Genomic DNA, 23821 nt, shown 5'->3' on the forward strand with positions numbered 1-23821 from the left:
TCCCAATTCTTCAGGTAAAAAACTGATGCTCAGAGAAGTAAAGCAACTTGTCCAAGGTCCTACAGCTAGAAACAGGCAGAGATGGACTCACCCCAGGTCTGCCTGGCTCCAGGGATCAGCTTCTTAACCAGTGGTTTAGGCTGCCCTTTCACACCAGGAATACATTCCAAACAGATTAAAGCACTGGATACCTATACCTTTGGTAAAATAACTAAGGTTGTCATTATATGTTTCAGAGAAAGCCTTGGTTAAGAGACCCTGGCTACTTTATAGCCTCTTGTAATGACAAAAACCTGGGTATCTTCAGTACACCAGGAATGGCTAAGTAACAAGATCTTTACTTAGGTCTACCAAAAACAGCACATAAAAATTCAAGATTGGACTGGATGTGACTAGTGGATATCATAGGGTTTCTCAGCCAGGATGTCACTAACTTTTCAGAGGTATCCTGCCAAATTCTGATGAACATACAAAATGTATTTTTACTGCGACTGAGTGGACCTACTGCTAATACCATGGTACCAGATCAGGCCTCACAAGCACCCAAGAAGGCACTGTCAGAGAAATACACAGTTGTTATCACCTGGGCTACAGGGCACCAGGTGACAGGTACAGTGACTCTGGATGCTTTCTAAATTCTGGGAGACACTCATTCTGCTAGAAAGCCTGCATGTAATGACTACTAACTTGTTTGGTATTGTCTTGAATCTTTCGACCTCCACAGGTAATGCCAAAAATCACATTCAAAAGGGTGCCACCAATACAAACAAGCTAAAAAATACAATATCTGTCTGTTTTGCTGCCATTTGGGAAAGTTCAAGGACCTTGGAACAAACTATAATAAAGTCTGTCATTATATAGTATTTCAGGTTAAAGGGCTATATTCAAACCGGCAGCCAAGAATTAAATATTAATAAGCATTTTTGAAATCTTTAATACAGGCTCAGATATTTGTTCACATGTGCTGTTCTTCATATTGGGATATAAGTTTATTTTAAAATGCTAATGGCTATTACTAATATTCTTGAGTCTAAATGACCTTATCCTTTTAAATCCTCTTAAAATGAGTAATACTTATAAATTGTGTCCAAACATTTTGAAATCTAGTTATAAAATCATGCATCAACAGGTCTGGCAAAATACTCTGAATCAGTAGCAAAGAATATTGAAAATATTGCCAAATTATACAATACTATACCAAACCTGGACTATTCTTTCCAGATCCAGCTTTTGATGCTTTCAAAACTCATATGCAAGATATAACAAGCATTCTGTTACAAGCAAATAAAGGAGAGCCTCAATCTTCTTACCAGAGGGAACAAAAGCCCAAGAAGGAATCCCTCTAATCAACCTATAACCTAAAAGCCATTAACTTAAAAAGATAAAAGAAAAAGGAAAAAAAAAAAAAAAAGAAAGAAAGAAAGTGAAAAAGACTGTGAATTAACTTGTTTGCTATGTTGCATTCAGTTTGGAAATGGAATAGACTTTTACTGTGCACCTTATATATGCCAGGCACTCTTAAGCCTCACAACATATCCTGTGAATTTTGTATAGTTTAATTCCATTTCACAGAGAAGGAAACTGAAGGGCAGAGGGGAAGGGGAAGTATTCTCTCTAAGTTCCCATAGCTGGAGGTAGTAAGGTAGAAAGGCCTTGCACTTCCAAAATGGCATAAAATTTCCAATTTAGGTAAAAGATGGATAATATGAACAAGACCAGAGGTTGAAATAAAAATCATTAACTGTTGGGAAAATATGTCTTAAAAGAAAATAATTGAGGAAATTAGAGCTACTTATGAATATTTTAAAATATATTAAGAATATTAAGAAAGAATCAAAATCCTTAATTACATTATAGTATGTGATCTGAGCAGTGTTTCTGAAAGTGTGGTCCATGGTCAAGGGTTTGGATCCCCTCACTGGCCAGCCACCAAAGAAAAAAATATATATATAATAATAAAAGTGTGGTCCATGGACAACATGTTTTCAATAACCTGGGTTGCTGGCTTAAAATGCAGATTCTTGATCCTACTGTAGACCTATGGAATCAGAATATGAGGAATGAGCTGAATTTTAAGCTCCCCAGATGATGTGTGTGCATTCATAAGTCAGAAAACCACTGTTCTGGAAGAGGAAAGAGTTGCTTCTTGTTTTCACTGGGAACAAAACAAACAGGAGTGAATATTTCTAAAATTTATTCATTTGAAAGCAATTTCTGAATTTAAGAAGTGTGTAAATACAGAACAAGTTACCAAAACAGGACCCTTCTCTGAAGATTTCAGGAGACAGATTAAATTTTTAAAAAATCTAGAGTTCAAATCCTATTAAAAAAAAGGGGGGAGGAGGCAGGCAGTCACCACAGAAGTGGGTCACAGGAAGGAGGCAGGATTCAGAATGTAGAAGAACAGCAAAATTGGGGTGGGAATGAGGATGGTAAGGAGACAGGTGAATCTGACATGAGGCCTCGTTTGGGACCCCCACAAAGATGACCACAGGTCTGACAGACCCCTTCACTTTTCCAGCCCAGCTGATAACTTGAGGGGGGAACAGCAAAGATCCTGAGGTATGTGCATGCTATTTCACACACATGTGCCAACAAAACCCACTTCCTCTCATTCTGCAAACACTGTCCAGTGAGAGCCTGCCAAGTGCTCCAGGTCTGTGGGTCCAGTATGTGCCTAATTAAAGGATAAGATGGCTTAGAAGATCATATTAATCTATCCATTTTTGCCACTATGTAAGGACACATATGCATCCGTTTAAGTCTCACACCTTTTCAGCCAGACAGCACTATTTGTTGGTCACAAATCACATGTCACAAAAACCAAAAAACAACCACAACAAAAAGAACAAATCACATGTCACAAAGGCCTGGTGACTCTGGCCTGGGCAAACCAGGCAACAGGAAGAGGCAACACAGTGGATGTTGAATGAGAACAAGCCTAGTTCTGAGTCTCAGATCTGCCATTCACCATGATGGCTTGAGCAAGAAACTTCACCTCTCAGAGCCTCAATTTTCTCATCTGTAGAATGGGAAGTAGTCATAAGAATAGCTATCTCACAGGGTTATGAAGATTAGAAACAACATATAGAAAGTGCCCAATGCACAGAAGGTGCTCAATAAATGGTAGCTATGGTTATTTGCAAAAGAGGACTCTTTCTATATCAGGAGAGGGTCTGTGTTCCTGCCTATGTCTCACTGGGACTAAGAGCTCAAATTAATGAAGGTGATATGTGAAAACAATTCCAGAAAACACAGTCCGGGGGAGTGAAAGCTGAGACTGGAGGTTTTCCAAAGGACAAGGAAATCAATCTGTCTTATTAAGGAAAAGAAACACTAGCTATGGAGTAGGAGTAGCAACTAAAGGTCAAATGTCACAGAGAGACTTACCTTTAATCCTGAAGCCAATGTTTGCAACCACAGCTTTGTGGCAAAACACAAACTTTACACCCTACATCTTTAATAAGGGCCCATTTGAGGCCCAGGATGTAGTGTGCAGGTTGCACACATGACACTGATCTTCTGATAGTCCCATTGGTACTTCCAAGGCTACAATACTTGCAGTTGGAGACCAAATCTGAACTACCTTAGATAAATCTACTTTCCAGAAAACCTCATTATAGTAAGACTTTACTGTATTTTTACAATTAACAAGTCTAAACATAGCTATTAAACAATAAGTTTTTCCCAGGAGAAAAGTAATATTAGTTTGCCCATTTTATTTTTTATTAATTTTTATTTTAATCAAAGTAATATACACACATGGCGAAAAATCAACCAGTACTATAATAAAAGACTAAAAATGGTCTTGTAATAAAAAACAGCAGTCCCATTCTCCTGTCTGCTTCCCCACAAGCAGCCTCCTGAAGATTTCTAATATGCCCGTCTTGCTGCTTCTGGATTCATTAGCTTTGCACATTATCTGTTAACTTATTACAGTAGTATTATGTTATCAACATCCCCAACCTCCCAAAACAGTTAAATCACAATTTTTGGCTAAATCAATAGTCAGTGCTTACATTACTATGACGATGTAAAAAACTGTTCACTGCTCAGCCAGTAATATAATGTGAATGTTTCTTTTATTATACAACTTTGTTTATCCTGGAGCTATTTATTAATTGCCTTAATTTTTTCATTTGACTAGTCTTCAATGTACCTATTGCTATTTTCTTTTCTTTCTCTATTTTTTTTTTTTTTTTTTTTTTGGTGGCTGGCTAGTACAGGGATCCAAACCCTTGACCTTGGTTTTATTAGTACCATGCTCTACCAAGTAAGGATATTACTATTTTTCCCCTAAATACGTCAAAGATCTGACAAACACCTAGTGATATTTTTTCCAAACACTAAAACACTTCAAATGTTCTCATTTCTATTTATTGACTTACTTCCTCATTTTGCTGGAATTCATCATGCAGTAGTTTCCCTAGGGGAAAAGGTGCATGCCTAAAAGTTACATTTCTTCTACCTTAACGGTTTGGCTGGGTATAGAATTCTAGGTTGGAAATAATTTTCTCAACTGAATTTTGAAGGCATCTCCATCATTTTCTAGTTTCCAGTAGTGCTGTTTAGAAATGCAACCCCATTCTAATTCTTGATCCTTTTTCTTTAGAAGCTTTTAGGATCTTTTATACAAGGGCACATCAAAAAGTTCATGGAAAAATAGCATTAAAAGATAATATAAATCTGTCCATGAACTTTTTGAAGTACACTTATATATGAAAAAGACCAACACCAAGCCATATCATTGTGAAATTTCAGAACGCCAAGTATACTAAAAGTTCAAAAGTGCTTCAAAAAGTTCATGTAAAAAAGTTCAGTAAGCACTGAAAGTTTTTCTTATATTCTATGTATATTTCATATATTGTTTTTCCTAAATTCTCTGCCATTTTTTTTTAAGTTCTCTCTTTCTTGAATTCCTACCAGATAGATATTGAAGCTCTAGGATTGAGCTTCTAATTTTCTTATCTGTTCTCTCTTATTGTCCATGTCTTTGTCTTTATGTTCTGCATTGAGATAGACTATTTTCCAAGTCTTCTGTTGAATGTTAAATTTTGGTTATAATGTTTTCAATATTAAACAACTCATTCTTGTTCTGATCGCTTTTAACAGCATTTTCTGTTGTTTGATGTTTGCAGTATTTTTCTCTCTGAGGATAGCAAAGAGTTCTTTTGAACTCTTCTTCTGTTTCCTGCACTGTCTTCATTTCTACCAAGTTCCTGTTTTCTGTCAATTTGTTTTACCATTTAATCTTTAATGTTAGGGACTTTTCTCTTATATCTAGGGAAATTTGATTGTTCATTCATTATATACGAGTGAGGAACTAACAATATGACTGGAAGTTCTATAGGCATGGAAGGGGCAAAATGACTGGTGGGCTTGCTTTTTTTTTTTTTTTCCAAAAGACTGCCCAAATGTTGGTATCTGTGGGGCTTTTCTCTAGCTCATTTCATTTTTTTTTTTCCATAAAAGAATATTTCATCTTTTCTCTGTTAGGGCCCTGGCTAGTAGATACTAGAAGAGGGTGGAGAATCTCAATATTCAGTATGCAGACTTTTAAAAAAATCCTCTCTTGCCCACAGCATCCTCAGTTTCATTAAGTCTGCCACTACTCTTTTGACTGCCTTCCATTTTTCAAAAATGTGCCAACCTTTCTCATACACTCCTTTCTCCTTTGGAATTCCTTTTGTCCTCATGCATATGTACTTTAAAAAAATCTTTTTACTGTCATTCAGTGGGAATTGGGAAGAGAATGGCGATAAATACAGGTCTTTCACCTTTTAATCACTTAAAATAAGAATCTATTTTGCCCATTTGACAGATGAGACAACTGTGGCACAGACAAGTTAAATAACTTAAACTAGGTCACACAGCAAGTTAGTGGCAGACCCAGGAAAAGAACTCAGATGTCCAAACTCCATTGTTAGATTTTTTTTCCTATTACATGACACCCAGTAGGTACCTATAATTCAGAGTTGACAGGCAAGTTTTAGGACACCAGGCTGAAAAACTGTTTAAAATTTGTTGCGAACTACAGGTCTTAAATCTTAATTTTGCTGGTGGTGAAGAAACAAACAACCAAACCCTGAATTCTTAAATCCAGTTACAACACTGTACCTTAAAGTTTAAGTATAAACTGGAATATTATTAAAGAAAAATAGTTTGAGATATTCTTATTAAACTCTAAGTGCTTGAATTCAACTTAAAGAGGGTTTGCATGTTTTCATGAAATGTCTTTGTCCCTTTACTTTGGTTAGCTTTTGAAATAAATGCCAGAGAATTTTATTTTAAATCACTGAAAGTCTTGCTTGTTTACTTTTAATCTGAATATTGAATAAAGATTAAGATATCTACAAAACATATAAATCAAAAATAGCAGCATTACGATTTTGTTGCAATCAAAAATAGAAATGTTGCAAAAATCCTAAAAGTTTCATAGACAATCCTAAAGGTTTGTCTGAGTAATAAACTAAAGCACACTAAGAAGAAACAATTGATAAAAGAAAAGCTCAAGCACTGATTTTTAACAAGCAATATTCCTTTATTTTCAAACACCAGCACTGTGTTTGGATTTTAAAGTTTTGTTAACTTTGAACTGGTAAACCAATGGTTAATTTTTTTCCCTCTCTTTCTCTAAGACTAAAAGAATCTGCGAAAGCAGCAGACCAGGCCTAGGAGATCACATTACGTCTGGGGGTGGGGGAAGAAGGCAGCTGTAGAGGAGTGTAGAGAGAAGGGCTAGAAGGGAAAGAAAACAAATTGTCTAAACCTCCCCACAGTGTAAAACCCAGCAGGGATTAGGAGGTACGTGGAGGAGCCTATGTTTATCCAAGTTATCTCCAGGGCAGTTGAAATGGGCTGTAAAAGTACAGGCTCCCTTGGTATTAAGATCCTCTCGGCAGCCTAGAGCTATACCCTCGGAAAGCAAAGCTCTTGGTAATTGTTACCAAGGCTTGAAACCTTAGAAATGAAATGCTAAAGGAGAGTTAATGTTTGTTTCTTCAAAACATTCAGTTTTGTTGTCAAGGTTTTAAACACACACGAAGGACAAATGGAACCAGAAGATTTCTTCCCTACACTTGTTAGAAATTACTGTTGTCTTTAGAGAAGCAATGGCATCTTTTTCTTCCTTAAAGTGACAGATCTGGCATATAATACAGAACTAGATATTAACTGGAAAAGAATGGCTACGGTTAACCTCGGGGAAACTGCTCATAAGTGGCACTGTGACAATGGCAGGAGGGAAGAGCTAGGTCAGTGGTCATGCAGACACTTGAAAAGAAAACTACAAACAGTTTAGTCTCCAAAGTCAACCCAGCAAAAGCTGTCCTCTTACTTGCCACCCTTCCTACCAGCTGGTATATAAGATCTATATTCAATATAGCAACTCTAAAATTGGATTTAATACCTAAATCATTTTCACATTCCCCAAGTGTGATGAATTATTTTATGTGTCAACTTGCCTGGGCCACAGGATGCCCAAATATCGGATTAAATATAATTTCTAGGTGTGTCTGTGAGGGAGTTTCTAGAAGAGATCCGCATTTGAATTGGTGGACTGCCGAAACAGATGGCCCTCCCAGATGTGCATCATTCATTTCATTGAGGGCCTAAACAGAACAAAAAGGCAGGGGAAAGGAAGATTAGATTTGCTCTCCTGCCTAATTGCTTGAGCTGGGACACAGATCTCCTCCCCTCAGCACTCCTGGTTCTCAGGCCTTCATACTCAGACTGGAATCTACACCATTAGCCCTCGACTCTCAGGCCTTCGAACTGTGCCACCCGCTTTCCTGGGTCTCCAGCTTGCAGAAAGCAGATTGTGGAACTTCCACAATCTTGTGAGCCACTACTTTATAGCAAATCTCTCCATAGAAGATATGTATATCCTATTGGTTCTGTTTCTCTGTAGAACTCTAATATACTAAGCAATAATAATTCATATTTATGGCTATTTCATATGAAGAACACACTGGTGCAATTCTAAAACAATAGTAAAATGAACTCCTCAATAAACTTTAGGCCAACAATTGCATATCAACTTGACTTTCTTTGATGAAAAATGAATGGGAATCCCACACAGACTTGTTACAGGAAACCCCAAGCCCAACAATGGCCCTTGATATCTGTTCTCCTCTCTTGCCCTCAACCCCTAAGTTTGAGGCCTTAATCCCAAAATTTTAGATTAATAAAGACTACATTCTCCAGCCTCTCTTGTAGCTAGGCATTACCATGTGACTAAGTTCTTCCCGATGGGAGGTGAGCAGAAGTAATGTGTGCAACTTTTGGGTCAGATTCTTAAAGGAATGGGAACGTACTTCCTTTCCTCTTTTCCATGTCCCACTGCCTGCAAGGGAATGTGATAGCTGGAGTGGACATTCTAGATTCCGAAGTAAGAGCTGTGTCTTAAAGAGTACCAAGATAGAAGATGTCTCACCTGGGAAGCCATCAGACCCATCCTGGACTGATAATACCAGCCTGTTATAGGACAGAGAAATAAACATCTAGCTTATTTAAATTACTGGTATTTTGGGTCTCTTAGAACAGCCGCTTAGTCCTTATGGTAATAATATTAAAAGACCAGTTCTAACTCACATAAATCTAAGAATTCCCTAAATCAACAGTTTATTTTCTTCTTCTATTAAAAACTGTTAATTGGAGAGCAATCATTTGAAATAGTCCCACAACCTTTAGAAAATGAGAAAGCGGTCTAAATAATATCTATGAAACACACAGCATGGTGTCCAGTTCCTACTAAACACTCAAAGAGTAAATATTAATTGTTACTATTAACAGTCCCTTCTCCTTTCCATAAACTGGTGCTGGTGTGAGGAAGATAAAAATCTATGTGTGCTATCATATATTTGATTTTAAAAATTTGTATCCATAATACAGAGAACTCTTACCACTCGATAATAAGACAACACACAAACCAATTAAAAAATAGGCAAAAGGTTTGGATTGACATGTCACCAAAGAAGAAATACAAATGGAAATACATGAGAAGATTCTAAGCATCATTAGTCATTTGAGAAATGGAAACTAAAATCACGAGATACCACTTCACACCCACTCCAAAGGCCCTAATCAAAAAGAGACAAAGCCAAGGGTTGGTAAGGATGTGGAGAACTGAAACACTCACACATTGCTGCTGGGAATGTAAAACAGTACAGTCGCTGTAGGAAACAGTTTGGCAGTTTCTTAAGAAGTTAAACATAAACTTACCATAAGACCCAACAATTCTACTCCTAGGAATCTATCCTAGAGAAATGAAAACACATATATATCCACATAGAGACTTGTACATGAATGTTCATAGAAACATTAATCATAATCACCAAGCATTGGAAACAATCCTAATGTCCATCAACTGGCGAATAAATAAACAAAATGTATGTCCAAACAATGAAATAATATTCAACAATAAAAAGCAATGAAGTACTGATATGTGTTGCAATGTAGATAAACCTCAAAAACATGCTAAGAGGAAGAAGTCAGTCATAAAAGACCACATATTGTATAAAACTCCATTGATATAAAATGTCCAGAAAAGACAAAATCTATAGAGACAAAAAGCAAATTAGATTTGTAACAATATATATGCTAGTAATATTGACTTGATCAAGATATCTCAATGTTGAACCCCCAAAATATGTATAATCAATTCTGATTAAAAAAAAAAAAGCTAATTAGTGGTTGGCTGGGGCTGGGTTGGGAGTGGGATTGACTACCAAGGGACAGGAAGGATCTTTCTGGGATGATGGGAATGCTCTAAAAGTGGACTGTGGTTATGGTGCACACTATAAATTTACTAGAAATTATTGAATTGAACACTAAAATGGTAAATTTTATGGCATATAAATTATACCTCAGTAAAACTGCTAATGAAAAAGAGAAAAAAAGCAATGCGTTCTATGATTTTGACTTCTTTTTCTAATTGGATGTCATACAAAGGACGTGACAAAGGATTAGAAGTGCACTCAATGTGGCTGCTCGGTTCCATACTGTGAGCATAAAAAGACCATGCTACATGTGCTGCTGGTTCTTAGCCTATTTAGAGATGCTTCTAATGATGGCCATGTTCCTGAAGAGCCAACATGAAACTATTCCACCCAGCTCCGACATCAGCAAAACAGGATTTCTGCTGAAGAGTGTGTGTGAAGGGAGAGTTGTACATATACAAATAAGATGATCAAGACCCAAGTGGGGAGATGGAGCTCAGGTTGATTAAAAAATAAAGACATCTGAGAAAGCCAGCAACCTGGCACAGTGAAGACTGAAATGCACAGAAATATATCTCCCATTCATAGGAAGCACTTGGGTAGTCTCACAAGCAATTGCAGTGTTCCAACCTGCAACCTTCACAGAGGCACAAAGGGCTTTTGAGAGTTCCCAAATATACACCATGGCCCACCAAGATCTTCTGGACAATGCAGTCCCAACTGTTAAATCTCTCACGGAAACCAAATGCCATGGTGAATTAGTTGAGATCAAAATGTTCAGTATAGTTAAGATGTACTGTAGGAAAATTTCTAGGTTGTACACTTTATGTTTCCAAAGTGCTGAGAAGAAGCAGCAATTAAATAAATACTGGGATTAATTAACAATAAATACTTCATGAGTCTTGAGCTTGTGATAAACAAAGGAAATGCATAAGCCAATCAATCAATAATTCTCAATATTGTCCAGACTTTTCACTTCCATTTTCTCATTTGATCTCCAAAATGACCCATGAGAAGTAGGGAGAAATGACTCATCCCCAGTAAAGCTGCAGTGACTGAAGCCCAACAAGAAGGAGTCACAAAAGACAGGGCCTAGGGCGCCAGATGTTGTCTGAAGCTGAGATTCCACCAATGAAAAAATATGCCCAGTATAACATGCCAATACCAGGAAAAACAGAAGTCATCCTGAAGTAGAATCAGAAACAGAAGATAGCAGAGAACTGCGTCTTTTTCTTCATTTCTTGGTCTTATTTGACAGGCATACCTCTCAGAAAATTCTTGACGTTTCATCAGAGATTTGAGAATGGTCCATTCATTCAACAAATGTTATAGAGCCAGCTGTGGCGAAGCTGGTAAAAAGGAAGGAAACATACTTCCTGGTCTCCAGAGATGCCCAGTCTTGAGGGAGAGTGTGGGGGAGAGGGAGAGGCATACACTGAAGGAATTAAAAGGTGAGAAAAAAATCGATAATAAATATATGCACTATAGCTGCAGGAGTCCAGAATAAGTGGCTAATTCTGCCTACAGATGTCAGGAAAGACTTCTTGGGGAAGTGTACGGTAATGCAGAAACAGTGGAAGATTCTTTCTTCTTACTACTTTCTTTTCAGAATTTAGAAATCAATTAAACCCACAGAAGTGACTATACATAGGTACTGAATTGCTTTTCCAACAACGGCGCAAAGGCAATCCAACAGAAAAAGGATAGTCTTTTGAACAAATGGCACTGGAATATTGGGCATCAATATACAAAATGGCAACTCTTGATCAATACTTTGCACCACACACAAAATGTAGTGCAAAATGGATTATACACCTAAAAGTTAGATAAAAAATTTTAAAACTTCTAGAAAAAAAAAAAACAGAGGAAAATCTTTATGATCTTGGGTTAGGCAAAGATTTCTTAGGTATAATACCAAGAACATGAACTTTAAGAAATATAATTGAGGGCCGGCCCTTGGCTCCCTTGGGACAGTGTGGTGCTGACAACACCAAGTCAAAGGTTAAGATCCCCTTACCAGTCATCTTAAAGAAAAAAAAAAAAAGAAATATAATTGATAAACTGGACTTCATTAAAATTTTAAAACTTCTGTTCTGCTGTTAGGAAAATAGGATAATTTAATCAAGCCCCCTTGCCTCAAGGCTGGTTGAGTGTGGTTCAGCACACTCTTTGTAAATAAGTTGTGTGTGGGTGGAGTTAGTGCACCTGCACAGTGCAGCCTTGGGCATTGGCCACGCACAGCCATGCTGTCCGACTTATGGCTCCAAGGATCTTTTGGCCGGTTACCTAGATTGTAGACCTGCACGTGAGGGGTCTGGTGACCCAGCCTGGTGTGTGAGGGGTCTGGTGACCCAGCCTGGCATGTGAGGGGCTGGGGACCCAGCCTGGCGTGTGAAGGGTTTGTGACCCAGTCTGGACAATGGGCTCACAGGGTCTGCAAGCGCCAGACCTAGTCCTAGCTCGACAATTGGTGTCGTGGGCAGGATTACAGGCAGGTAAAAGAGCTCGACATCTGCTAAAGACACTGTTAAGAGAATGAAAAGACAAGTCACAGAACAGGAAAAAATGCCAGGTGCCGGAAAGACTGTGGAGTAATTGGTGAGAACACAAATTGGTCTGAACTACTGGTAGGAATGCAAAACAGTACTCACTTTGTAAAAGGGTAGCAGCTTCTCACAAGTTAATTAAGCATACACTTACCATATGACCTAGCAATTCCACTCCTAATTATTTACCCAAAAGAAATGAAAATTTATGTCCATATGAAGGAAGTGCTTTTTACAAGGGTATAGGGAAAATACAGCCAAAAAGTCAAGTTAAGAAACAAGGGGAACAGAGTCAAACAGGATATCTGTGGTTATGCACCTGGGCCCCGGCCCGAGGCAAAGGGCGGATAGTTCCCAGAAATAGACAAGTCAGTTAAAGTTTCAAGAGTGCCCCTCAGCTGTTTCAAGGACTCCCACTTGACCGAAGTTCACCCCTGGCTTGATTTAAACTAACCAATTACCTTGCTTCTCGCTTCTGTACCCGCGCTTTTTGCTATAAAAAGGACCCAGGAGCTCTACTCGGCGCGCCAGTCTTTCGAAAGACTGAGTCGCCCGGGTACCTGTGTGTTCAATAAACCTCTTGTTTTTGCATCCGAAGCCGTGGTCTCGCTGTTCCTTGGGAGGGTCTCCCTGAACTGACTGACTACCCACTGCGGGAGTCTTTCACATACAGAAACCTGTATGTGAATGCTTACAGTAACTATTCATAATTACAAAAAACTGGAAACAACTCAAATATCTTTCAATCGATGAATGGATAAATACAATGGGGTAGATCAATACAATGGGACAATACTCAGCAATAAAAAGGAATGAACCACTGATTACATGCAACAACATGGATGAATCTTACATGCATTATGACTCAAAAGGTTATATACTTTATAATTCTATTTATGTGATATTCTACAACAGGCAAAATTCTAAGGACAGGAAACAGCAGTAGTTTTCAGGCTGAGAGGATGGGTTAACAACAAAAGGAATGAGGGAAATGTGGGGGGCATGGAGCGGTTCTATATCTCAAGTGTGGTGGTAGTTACATAACTGTATGCATTGTCAAAACTCAGAATTATACACTAAAAATGAGTAAATTTTACTTTATGTTAATTATACCTCAATACAAACACTGTTTTCCTGGGTAAAGGATTCTGGGAAGACAGAGGAGCACAAACACCAGGAATCTGTCTCCCACCTAGACAACAACTGCACTAACAGAATCTGTCTGATGTAACTATTTTGGAACTCTGAAGTCTACTGAAAGCTTGCCACTTCCAGGGGGAGGCTTGGACAGTAAATTGTGGTTAATTTCAGTCAATTACAATTCTTAGCACAGTAGCAGCTACCCATCCCCCATCTCCAGCCCTATGGCAGGCAGCTGTGCACATGTTACAAGAGCAGCTTGCAAGTTGCTTGCAGAAGCCAGTGTGGGCAGAAAGGATCATGTCCTCCAAATACTGTGGTTCTGTGCTCTGATTGCTGCATCTGATTACAGGGATACAGACAAAGAGGGTGGCTATTGTTACTGCACCTCCTCCCACTGTTGCAAGCCCCTTCCCCTGTGGCTGAAGTAACTTCCAAGGGATTTAAAGGGCTAACACCCATTCCCTCCCACCCCTGTCATTTTTCTCTTTTTCTCTTTTGGGAGCCAGACATTAAAGACTAGAACATTCAAAAGAAATCACACATGCAAGAAAAATTAGAAAGTTACCGCCCATGCCCAGGGAAAGGTGCAGGGTTGGAAAAGACCTGAGAAGACCTAAAGTTCACACCTCAGGCTTATACTTGGCACAGATACAGACTAAACAATAAAAAACAAACAAACAAAACAGCAAACATTAGGGAAGGGGAAGAATCTGATTTCCAGAGTTACCACATTATTAGATTCAAATGTTCAGTTTTCAGCAACAAAATCACAAGGCATAAAAAAGAAACAAAAAGATGACCCATTCAAACAAACTCTGTCCCTAAAAAAGACCTGATGGCAGACCTACTAGAAAAACACTTTAAAACTTCTTGAAGGGCCAAGCCTGTGGCGCACTCGGGAGGGTGCTGCGCTGGGAGCGCGGCAACGCTCCCAGCGGCCGCGGGTTCGGATCCTATATAGGAATGGCCGGTGCACTCACTGGCTGAGTGCCGGTCACGAAAAAAGAAAAAAAAGAAAAAAAAACTTCTTGAAGATGCTTAAAGAACTAAAGGAAGATGTAGAGAAAGAAAAAAAAAATGTATGAACAAAATGAAATATCAAGAGACAGAAAAAAGTTGAAAAGTACAATAACTGAATGAAAAATTCACTAGAGGGATTCAAAAGCAGATTTGAATTAGCAGAAGAAGGAAACAGTGAACTTGAAGGTAGGACAATGGAAATTATTGAGTCTGAGGAATAGGAAAAAAAAAAAAAAAAGATTTTGCACTGGCCAGCCACCAAACAGAACAATCAAAAAATAAAATAAAATATTAAAAAAACAGATTGGTTAATGCATTTCATTAGAGCATAGTGTTGTAACACCAAGGTCAAGGGTTTGGATTCCCATAGTAGCCAGTTGCCAAAAAAAAAATTTTTTTTTGAAGAAAAGTGAACAGAGAGCCTAAGGGATCTGTGAGACACCATCAAGTGCTCCAATACATTTATTAAGGAAGTTCCAGAAAGTGGAGAGAGAGAAAAAGGAAATATTTCAAGAAATAATAGTCAAAAACTCCTCAAATTAGAAGAAAGAAATAGAAACATCCAAAAAGCTTAGTGACTCTCAAGTATTATGAACACAGAGACACACACTGAGACACATTCTAATTAAACTGTCAGAAGCCAAAGATAAAAAGAATTTGAAAGCAGCAAGAGAAAAGCAACTCATCATATATAACAGATCCTCAATAAGATTATCAGCAGACTTCTCATCAGAAACTTTGGAGAACAGAAGGCAGTGGGCTGAAATATTCAAAGTGCTAAAAGAAAAAAATCTCAATCAAGAATCCTATATCTGGCAAAACTGTCCCTCAAAAATGAGGGAGAAATTACAAATGTTCCCAGATAAGCCAAAGCTAAGGGAGTTCATTATAACTAGACCTGTCCTGCCGGAAACATTAAAGGGAGTCTTACAGCTTGAAATGAAAGGACACTAAACAGTAATTCAAAGCCATATAAAGAAACAATAATCTCTTTAAAAGTAAATATATGGGTGATTATAAAAGCTAGCATTATTGTTAACAGTCTCTAACTCCACATTTTGTTTTCTACATAACTTAAGAGACAAATGATTTTTTAAAAATTATTAGTTTATGCTTTTGGACACACAACGTATAAAGATGTAATTGTGACACTGACAATTAAAAGGAGTGAGGAAGGAAATGTAAAGGAACAGAGTTTTTGTACATTATTGAAGTTAAGCAAGTATTGATCCAAATTAGAGTGTTAAAACATTGGAATGTTAAATGTAATCCTCATGGTAACCACAAAGAAAACAGCTATAGATATATACAAAAGAAAATGAGGAAGAAATTTAAAATGTTTCAGTACAGGGCCGACCCTGTGGCGCACTCGGGAGAGTGCGGCGCTGGCAGCGGCACTCCTGCCGTGGGTTCGGATCCTACATAGGGATGGCTGGAGCGCTCACTGGCTGAGCGTGGTGCAGCCGATCACAAAAAAGACAAAATAAATAAATAAATAAATAAATAAAAATAAATAAAATGTTTCAGTACAAAAAATCAACTAAACACAAAAGAAGACAGTAATGCAGGAAATGAGGGATGAAAAGCTAAAAGATATACAGCAAACAAATAGCAAAATGACAGAAGTACCTCTTTATTAGTCAGCCTTAAAAGGAAGAAAACTTTGACACATGCTCTAACATGGAAGATAGTAAATTTTATATATGTATTTCATCACAATAAAAAAAAAAACTGGAGAAAACAACACCACCATTACTTTTTTTTGTGGTTGGCTAGTACAGGGATCTGAGCCTACAACCTTGGGGTTATAAGGCTGTGTTCTAACCAACCAAGCTAACCAGCCAGGCCCCAATAACTTTATTTTCCTTCCTTAAAGCCCCTTTCCTCAAGGAAATCCACCACTAGGGCCCAAGCTTGGTGTTTCCCTGTGGATGGCACCTCTTAGGATTGTGAGAGGGGACTCCACTACTAGGCTTTGAGTGACTTGGCTAGCAGGAATTATATTAATGGTCCTAAAGGAGTGCTTGTGGGTTATGCCCACCTGGTTTCTTTCTGATACCTTCTTCCCTACAAGACCCAACATGGGATACAGACGAGAAGTATGAACAGTACTGACAAGTAGCTCTATGTGCTGTTACTGAAGGCGGTAGAAATCCATGCTGCAGGAGTAATTCTCTAATGAAAGCCTCCCTCCACCTGGCCAGGAGAGCACTGGTGGCTGTGGAGGAGAGGCAGCGGTGGGTAAGAGAGACAAGCCTTGCAGGAGAGCAGGGCCCTGGACTCCAGCAGGTTCTGTTGCACTGAGTGAGACATTTGCCCACTCTGGGTCTTGCTCATCTGCAAAAGGAGGCTGGCTATCAGTCTGTGACCTGATTCAAGGTCTAAGGTATATTTTCTTCCATTTGTTCCTGTCAAGGGCTTTTTAAAATGACCACTGACATTTTCTTGATTAGAAAGAGTAAATTTGCTAACCTCAAATTCTAGCACTGTACCCAAAGGCTGGATTCCCCTTATCGAGTCTGTATCTACAACCAACACTTCACAAGGGGATGTGGGAGCCTTTGGGCCACAAGAAGTAAGAGGGGCAGGTCTCTGGAGAAGCACATGAAGAAAAGGGACAATCAGCCCTGGCTGGCTGCAATCAAGAATCATGATTCATCTCTCATCACTTCCAGAGCAAGCAAGCCAGAAAACCTCATGAAAAACAGTGTCCAGAGCCTGGGTGTTCATCTTCCTGGCAGTAAGCTGCCTACAGATGAGGGGGTGGGGCGTCACTGGGCTTGTGCAGGCTCTCCTACGGACTAAAAGCACCCTTTCATTAATTCCTCAGCTTTCCACACGCGCGCGCGTGTGTGTGTGGGGGGGGGCTGGCCAGTACGGGGATCTGAATCCTTGACCTTGGTGTTCTTTTCCACTACTTAAGGTGACAAAATTGTCTTTAACTTTGCCCTGCATAACTAAAGGAACGCTAGCTGCTGACCCTGCTTAGTGTTTGTATTTCTGATCTTCTGTTCTCAAGAAGCCCCATAAAGAAATTTGGCAATATTCAGTACCTATCAAGATTGAAAATACATTTTCCCTTTGACCCAGCAATTTCTACCTTTGAGGATTTACTCTACAATCTAACCTGCACACACAAAAAATTATTCACTACAGCATGCTTTAAACAGCAAAAGTGACCATCATTAAGTTAAACTCTGCTTTCAGCCTGCAAAGTGGGGTACATTTAGGACTGGAGGGAGGCACATGAAGCTTTCTTAGAAGTATGCAGGTATTTTTTTAATAAAGCAAACAACTTTCAGATCCTCAATTTCATACATAATCCTTTCTAAAAGAGATCAGCCTGAGAACATCTCTGCCACTCTCCTTTCCTAATTCTGCTTTCACAATCACCTCTCCCTCCTCTCATGTATGCCCATGTGTTTAAACACTCCTGGGCTCCAAACTATGGGACAAACGGAGAATACATCACTTCAGAGGGAAAGTTTTGTTTGAGAACAAAACAATGAAAGCATCATTAAGAAATAAACATGAAATATTCCACACGTACTTATTGAGTAGCTACTAAGAGCTAGGTACTGTCCCAGGCTCTAGGATCATACAGGTAAAATACAGGAAAACAATCTCTTCCCTCCCAGAGCTCACATTCTAGTGGGGAGAAGAAAGACTATTAACAACATGAACCAGTAAATTATAGAATATATAAGAAAATAAAAACTACTAATGAGAAAAAGCAGGTAAGAGGTATGGGATGATGGGGTTGGAGAGTGGGGATCACGATTTTAAATAAGGTGATCAGAAAGCCATCACTGAAGATGACAATTAAGCAAAGACCCAAAGGAGGTAGCGTGAACTATGGGGGAAGTGCTCTCCTGGCAGTGCGAACAGCAAGTGCAAAGACTCTGGGACAAGGAGGATGAAGGGGGAAGATTCGAGAAGAGCAAAGAGGCGAGTGTGGACGGGATGGAGTCAGCAAGAGCAAGAGTAGATGGAGGAAAGTGAGAGGTTGCAGGGGGAGAGGATTGTGTTGGACTGCACAGGTCTTTGACCCTTATTCAGAAGGAGCTGGGAAGGCACTGGAAGGTTTGGGGCACAGGTGAGACAGGATTATGACGACACTTAGAAGATTACTCTGGCTGCTGCAGGGAGAGGAGACTAAGAGGGAACTCCAGCAGAAGCAGGGACGCTCATCAAGAGGCTAATGAAACCATCTAAGAGAGATGATGGTGGCCTGGACAAGCAGAGGGAGTGAAAAATGGGTGCAATATGAATACACTGTAAAGTCATGGTTACCTGAGAGATTGGTGTGGGGTTTGAGAGAAAAACAGGGGTCACGGAAGATTCGAGGTCACTAGACTAGGCAAATACAAAGATGAAGTTACCACTAACTGAAATGGAGAAGAGACGAGTCTGTCAGATTTGAGGACAAGATGAGGAGTTCAATTTTTTAAAACAGCTTTACTGATATAACTGACTGCACATGTTTATGTTGTACAAGCTAGTGAGTTTCGACATGTGTATACACCTGTGAAACTATCACTATAATCAACATAATGAACGTTATCTATTATCTCCAAAAATTTCTTTGTACCCTTTAGTAATTCCTCCCTCCCCGCCTTCTCTTTCATCCCCAGGCAACCACTGAGCTGCTTACTGCCACTATAGATTAGTTTGCATTTGCTAATTTGATATAAATGCAATTATACAATATGCACTCTTTTACTGTCTGGCTACTTTTACTCAGCATAATTATTGTGAGATTCATCCATATCGTTGCATGTTTATTGCTTTTTATTGCTGAATGGTATTCCACTGTATAGATACATGACAATTTGTTCATCCACTCATTTAGATTCTTTCCAGATTTTGGCAATTACAAATAAAGCTGCTACAAACACTCATGTACAAATCTTTGTGTAGACACAAACATGCTTTCCTTCTTTGCTGCACACCTGGGAAAATGACTGGGTCATACAGTAAGTGTATGTTTAACTTTTTAATAACCCACCATAGTGGTTGTATCGTTTTACATTCCCACCAGCAGTGTGCGCCACCCTTACCAACACTTGATATGGCCAGTTTTTTCACTTCAAACATTGACACAGGTATGAACTGGCATCTCATTGTAGATTTAATTTGTACTTCCTTAATGACCAATGATGTTGAGCATCTTTTCACGTGCTTATTTGCTAGTCATATCTCTTCTCTGGAAAAGTATCTTTCCAAATATTTTAGTCAATTTTTAAAAATTGAGTTTTTTTATTAAGTTGAAAGTTTTAAAAATATATATATGTTCTGGATTCTAGTCCTTTACCGTACAGGCATTTTGCAAATATTTTCTCCCAGTCTGTGACCTGTCTCTTCATTTTCTTTAGAGTGTCTTTGGAAAAGCAGAAGTTTTAAATTTTGATGAAGTCCAATTTATCAATTTTTTATTTGAAGGATTGTGCTTTTGGTATTATGTCTTAGAAAGTTGCACCGAACCCAAGGTCACAAAGATTTTCTTCTAAAAATTTTATTGGTTTTTATTTTATTTAAGGTCTACGACTCATTTTACATTAAATTTTGTCTATTGTGCAAGATATTGATCGCCATCATTTTGCATATTGTAGTGGATTGAATTATGTCCCCCCAAAACTCCCTGAAGCTTGAATTGTGTCCCTCAAATTTTATGTATTAGAAATTTAGCTCCCACTGTGACTGTTAAGAGGGTGGGAGATCCTATCATGGTAATTGAAAGGCGGAGCCTTGAAGAGGTGATTGGATTGTAGGACCATTGGATTGTAGGATTAAAAATGGTGATCGGGGTGTGGTTCTGAGGGCTTGAAAAGGAGAGTCTATCTGTCGTGCTCTCTCTCTCTGCTTCCACCATCTTGCAATGTGAAACCCCTGGGTCACTGTTGCCACCACCAGATGGACTTCGGATTTCTCAGCCTCAGAAACTATAAGCAATAAATTTCATTTTCTTTATAAATCACCCAGTTCAGTGTACTTTGTTATAAGCAACAGAAACGGACTAATACACATATAAATCCAATGTTCACGCTCCATTTGTTTAAAAGACTATCCTTTTTCCATTGAATTGCTTTTGCACCTTTGTTGAAATTCAATTGAGTATAAGATATGGGGGTCTATTTCTGGACTCTATTCTGTTCCACTGAAGTATTTGTCTATGTTGAAGCTCATACCACATTGTCTTGATTATCTTAATTTGTAGTAAGATTTGAAGTCAGACAGTGTAAATCTTCCAACATTGTTGTTCAAAGCTACTTTAGCTACTACATAAGTCCTTTGCATTTGCACATGAATTTTAGAATCAGCTGATTCATTTCTCCTAAAAACCTGCTGGGATTTTAAGTGGAATTGTGTCGATTCTATAAGTTAATTTGGAGAGAGCTGATATCTGGAATTATCCAATCCATTAACAATTTCTCCATTAATTTAGGTATTCTAATTTATCTCCACAATATTTTACAGTCTTCATCATGAAGGTCTTGCACATCTATTGTCACATTTATCCTTCTTTCTTTTTTTAAAAGGTGTCTGGATGGTATGAGGATCTGAATCCGTGATCTTGGAGTTATAAGGCTGTGTTCTAACCAAATGAGCTAACCAGCCAGCCCTATCCTTATTTCTTATGCTATTGTAAATGGTACTTTTATTTCATTTCAATTTCCAGTTATTTGTTGCTAGTATATACAAATACAACTGCTTTTTTGTATAATGAATTTATATCCTACAACTTGCTAAATTCACTTATTAGTTGTAGTAGCTTTTTTGTAGATTCCATCAGACTTTTTACATAGGCAATCATGTCATCTGAACATAAAGACTACTCTTGCTTCCCCCACTTTCAATCTTGATGTCTCTTATTCCTTTGTCTAGCCCTATTAGACTCAGTAGAACCTCTAGTACAGTGTTGTATAGAAATGGTGAGAGCTAACATCATTGCTTTGATCAGTCTCTCATTATTAAGTACGATGCAGGCTGAAGGTTTTTCATTGATGCCCTTCATCAGGCTGAGAAAATTACCTTCCACTCCTAATTTGCGTATCAGAAACAGATGTTGGATTTTGCCAAATGCTTTTTCTGCATCTATTGAGATGATCATAAGGATTTGTTGATTTGCTACATTATATTTGATAAAATTTTGTTAAGAATCATGAGAGTCGGTAGTTTTCTTTTCCTGTAATGTCTTGTTCTGGTTTTAGTATGAGTAATACTGACTTTATGGAATGAGCTGGGAAGTGTTTACCACCTCCTTTTCTATTTTCTGGAAAAGTTGTATGGAATTAATATTATTTCTTCCTTAAATCTTTGGTAGAATTCACCAGTGAAACAATCTGGGCCCAGAGGAGTTTCCCTGTAAGAAAGGTTTTAACTACGAATTCAATTTCTTTAATAGATCTGTGGTTATTCAGGTTGTCTATTTTTTCTTGAGTGAACTTTGGTAATTTGTGTCTTTTAAGGAATCCATTTCTTCTACATCACTAATTAATATTCACTTATTACACTTTTAATATCTATAGAATCTATGTGATATCATCTCCTTCATTCTTGATATTAACAGTTTTTGTCTTCTCTTTCTTTTCCTGATCAGTCTGGCTAAAGGTTTATCAATTTTATTGCTCTTCTCAAACAACCAGCTTTTGGTTTCATGGTATCAGTTTGGTTTTCTGTTTTCTATTTCATTAATTTCCACACTGGTCTTGTGCTTAACTGGAGTTTCATTAGCCTTCATTTTTTCTAGTTTCTTAAAGTAGAAACCCAAGGTCATTGATTTGGGACCTTTCTTGTTTTCCAATACTGTTTAGGCATTTAGTGTCTAAATTTCCCTTTAGCTCCATCTCACAATTTTTCAGTTCCAAATTTACTAATTTAATTTACTAATTTCACTTTTGATTTTTTTCTTTGCCCCGCAGTTTATTTAAAAGTATGTTGTTTACTTTCAAAATAGTTGAAAGATCTTCCAGATACCTTTCTGTTACTGATTCCTCATTTAATTCCCTTGTGATCAGAGATCATACTTTCTATGAACTGAATCAGCTTACACTTACTGAGGCTTTTTTAATGACCCAGAAAACGGTTTATCTTGGGAACAGCTCCATATGCACTTGAATGTGTATTCTGATGTTTTGGGGTAGAGTGTTCTATAAACATCAATTAAGTCAAGTTGTTCCCATATTGATTTTTTTGTCTACTCATTCTATTAATTATTGAGAGAGGACTGTTAAAATCTCAACTATCATTGTGGATTTGTCTACTACTCCTTGAAGGGTTTATTAGTTTTTGCTTCATGTATTTTGAATCTCTGTTCAAAATACATGAAGCAAAAAAAAAAAAAAAAAAAAAAAGAGTATATATAATATATATATGAGAAGCATAAATGTTGCATAAACATTTAGGATTATGTCTTCTTGATAGATTTACCCCTTTATCATGATGAAATGACTCTCTTCATCCTTGGTAATATGTTTTGTTTTAAAATAAACTTTGTCCAATATGCCACTAAAATTTTCCTTTTGATTAATGTTAACATAATGTCTTTTTCCCCCCTTTTGCTTTTTAAATTTTTTTATTTTATTGATCATACATCCTTTTTGCTTTTAACCTATTTGTATCGTTATATTAAAAGTGGATCAATTTAGACAGCATATAAATAAATATAAGTGGGTCTTGCTTTTTTATCCAATCATAATTTCTGCTTTTAATAGGGATTTAATATAATTATTGATATAAATTTTAACTTATATCTTGCTACTTGTTTCAAATTTGTCCCACCTGACATTACTTCTACAAAAGTTATAAACACCACGTGTTATGCTGTCAAGACCTATCTTTTAAAGAGAGATTTATATAAGAAGAAAATATATGTTTACCCATGTAGTTACCCTTTTCAGTGTCTTCATTTCATTTCATAGCTCCAGTTTCCCACCAGGTATCATTTTCCTTCTGCTTTAAGGATATCCTTTAATAGTTCTTATACTTTAGGTCTGCTAGTAATGGATTCTTTCCTTTTTTTTTTAATGTCTGAAAAAGACATTGTCTTCATTTTTTACTTTTATTTTTGGCAGCTGGACAGCACAGGGATCAAACCCTGCGTACTTGGCGTTATCAGCACCATGCTCCAACCAGCTGAGCTAACTGGGCAGCCCCGTTTTCATTTTTGAAAGGTATTTTCAGCAAGAAAAGAATCCTAGGTAGACAGTTACTTTCCTTCACTACTTTAAAAGATGCTGCTCCTCTTTTGCCTGGCTTACACTTTTTCCAACAAGAAATCTGCTGTCATCCTTATCTTAGTTCTGAGATACATAATGTATTTTTTCTCCATTTCTCAGCCATTTTTTCCTCTACTATTTTTTCAGTCCCTCACACTTCCCACCCTTCAGGGAT

At 37.8% G+C, this 23821-nt stretch overlaps 1 protein-coding gene and 1 pseudogene across 1 annotated transcript in view; one reads left to right on the forward strand and one right to left on the reverse strand.

Annotated features, from left to right (window-relative positions):
* ABL1 (ABL proto-oncogene 1, non-receptor tyrosine kinase) overlaps positions 1 to 23821 on the reverse strand; it is a 145282-nt gene that overhangs the window by 44856 nt on the left and 76605 nt on the right. The window lies entirely within an intron of this gene.
* Positions 18284 to 23821, forward strand: part of LOC134366094 (divergent paired-related homeobox-like) — a 57176-nt pseudogene continuing 51638 nt past the window's right edge.

The sequence above is a fragment of the Cynocephalus volans genome, chromosome 17 (assembly GCF_027409185.1).
Source record: "Cynocephalus volans isolate mCynVol1 chromosome 17, mCynVol1.pri, whole genome shotgun sequence".
Classification (NCBI taxonomy): Eukaryota; Metazoa; Chordata; class Mammalia; order Dermoptera; family Cynocephalidae; genus Cynocephalus; species Cynocephalus volans.